The sequence below is a fragment of the Lynx canadensis genome, chromosome C2 (assembly GCF_007474595.2).
Source record: "Lynx canadensis isolate LIC74 chromosome C2, mLynCan4.pri.v2, whole genome shotgun sequence".
NCBI classification, from domain to species: domain Eukaryota; kingdom Metazoa; phylum Chordata; class Mammalia; order Carnivora; family Felidae; genus Lynx; species Lynx canadensis.
The window spans coordinates 112,765,608-112,768,368 of NC_044311.2; the positions used below are offsets into that span (position 1 = coordinate 112,765,608).

Genomic DNA, 2,761 nt, shown 5'->3' on the forward strand with positions numbered 1-2,761 from the left:
TTTGCTCTGGGGCAGGCTTTCCTCACATGTTATCCCTAGGTGCTCGGAGCCTTGTGAAATGGGGAAATAACTCCTTCCTCACAGGGCTGTGGGGAAGACAATTAAATGAGATAATGTGTGGCAAGTGTTAATTCTTTCTGTTCAGATAAGGTGTATCATTTCTGTCTCCTGCTGGGACCCTGATTGGTACAGTGAAGTAAATATTGTTGGGGTATCACGCCGCAGCTCGGTCCTCGGACAATTCTGGGACCCGTGCGAGGTTTCCCAGATGGAGAACGGATTCTGCTGAGAGGAGATTGAAGCTGAGACAGCAGACGAGGGTATGGACCATGTCTTTTTCCTCTGGCTGCTTTGGAGATTTAATCTTTTTCAGTGGATTTGAGCAATTTAATGATGATGTCTCTGCAGATTTCTCGCCGTGCCCTGCACGAAGTGCACGTGCATGATGGTCTTTGAGCCCCGTACTCTGGCCCGTGCTTTGTGTCTGAATTAAAGACTTATAGGAGACAAAAATCAACAGGAAGATAGAATTTCTTTGTTCACATGAGAAAACGGAGAACACGACACGAGCGAAGGCATGAAGACTGGAAAGTGAAGGGTGCTCATAGGAGGACAGCGTATTAGGGCCAGGACACTCTCTCCCTGGGGCTGGCCCTGGAAACCCACTTCCAGAGCACGAGAGAGAGAAACAAACCAGGTGTTTCAGAAATTGTTTTATGTGATTTGTTAATAAAAGAATTTATTAATTCTTTATTAATAAAGAGGAAAAACCCTTTCCTGATTTCTGGCATCATAGGTTCATTTTGCCTGCTTTGGGACTCTATGTCCCATGTGGAATCACATGGCAGATAATCCTGTGTGTCCGGCTTCTTCCATGCAACATCAGGTGAGCAATCTATGCCGCCCGTTCGGGGGAGGACCAAAGCTGGCTGTTGGAGGTGATGAACTGGCTTAGCCTGACTTTGTAGAGTGGAGGCAAAAAAACTGATTTAATGAGCCTGATCCAGTGATACAACACCTGGGCCAAACAGCCATCGACTAGAACATCGCGTTTCACTGTGAGCTGTTTACCTGGTGAGTTCACAAATTAGAGGACGAAATAAAAGGATCTGAAAAACAACCTTACTGCAGCCAAAGGAAGAAGCGCTGTGGGTGTTGTGATCACCCAAGTCAACTATCTCTCCTTCCCTGTACCCTGGCGAGACGGGAGGGACCAGATCTGGGTGAAGGTCTTGATGGGGGGAGAGAGAGATGGAGGGAGGGAGGGAGAGATGCTGGAGCCAGGAACACCGGTGTCATAAGGGAGTCAGGGTGGAAGGAGCAGTGGACGATTCTCTCAATAGATGCTGAAAAAGCATTTGGCAAAATACAGCATCAATCCTTAATAAAAGCCCTCTACAAAGTAGGTGTAGAGGGAACATACCTCAGCATCACAAAGGTCATTTAAGAAAGATCCACAGCTAATATCATCCTCAATGGGGAAAAACTGAGAGCCTTTCCCATACGGTCAGGAAAAAGGCAAGGATGTCCACTCTCACCATTACTGTTTAACATAGTATTGGAAGTCCTAGCCTCAACAATCAGAGAACAAAAAGAAAGAAAAAATATCCAAATTAGCAAGGAAGAATTCAGACTTTCACTGTTTGCAAATGACATGATATTCTATGTAAAAAATCCAGAAGACTCCACCAAACAATTTCTAGAACTATTACATGAATTCATCAGAGTTGCAGAATGTAAAATAAACATGCAGAAATCTGTTGTATTTCTATACACCAGTAATGAAGCGGCAGAAAAAGAATCAAAGAATCAGTCCCATTTGGCGATTGTACCAAAAATAGTAAAACCCCTAGGAATAAAACTAAAGCGATAAAAGATATATACTCTGAAAACTATAGAAAACTTATGAAAGGAATTGAAGAGGACACAAAGAAGTCGAAAAACATTCCATACTCATGGATTGGAAGAACAAATATTTTTAATATGTCTATACTACCCAAAGCGTCTACACATGTAATGCATTCCTTATCAAAATACCACCAGCATTTTTCACAGAACTAGAAAAAACAATCCAAAAATTTGTATGAAACCACAAAAGACCCCACATAGCCAAAGCAATTCTGAAAAAGAACAACAGAATTGGAGGCATCATGATTCCAGATTTCAAGCTATATTACAAAGCTATCATCATCATGACAATATGGCACTGACACAAAAACAGACACATAGATCAATGGAACAGAAAACAAAACCTAGAAATGGACCCACTACTATATAGTGAACTAATCTTTGACAAAACAGGAAAGAATAGCCAATGGACAAAAGACAGTCTCTTAAATGCTGTTGGGAAAACTGGACAGCAACATGCAGAAGTATGAAACTGGACCATTTTCTTACACCATACACAAAAATAAATTCCAAATGGATGAAAGACCTAACTGAGAAACAGGAAACCACCAAATCCTAGAGGAGGACATGGGCAGCAACCCCTTTGACTTTGTCTATAGCAACTTACTAGACTCGTTGCTGAAGGCAAGGGAAACAAAAGCATAAATGAACTATTGGGACTAAGATAAAAACCTTTAGCAGAGCAAAAGAAACAATTAACAAAACTAAAAGACAGGGTATGGAATGGGAAAAGATATTTCCAAATAACTTATCTGATAAAGGGTTAGTATCCAAAATCTGTAAAGAACTTATCAAACTCAACACCCCCAAAACAAATGACCAAATTAAAAAATGGGTGGAAGACATGAATAGA

General features: G+C 41.4%; 1 non-coding gene across 1 annotated transcript; it reads left to right on the forward strand.

Annotated features, from left to right (window-relative positions):
* Positions 1–933: 933 nt before the first annotated feature.
* Positions 934–1,005, forward strand: LOC115524364. The gene has a single exon (XR_003972066.1). It is a non-coding gene; the product is annotated as a small nucleolar RNA SNORD57 (small nucleolar RNA).
* The last annotated feature ends 1,756 nt before the right edge of the window (positions 1,006–2,761 follow it).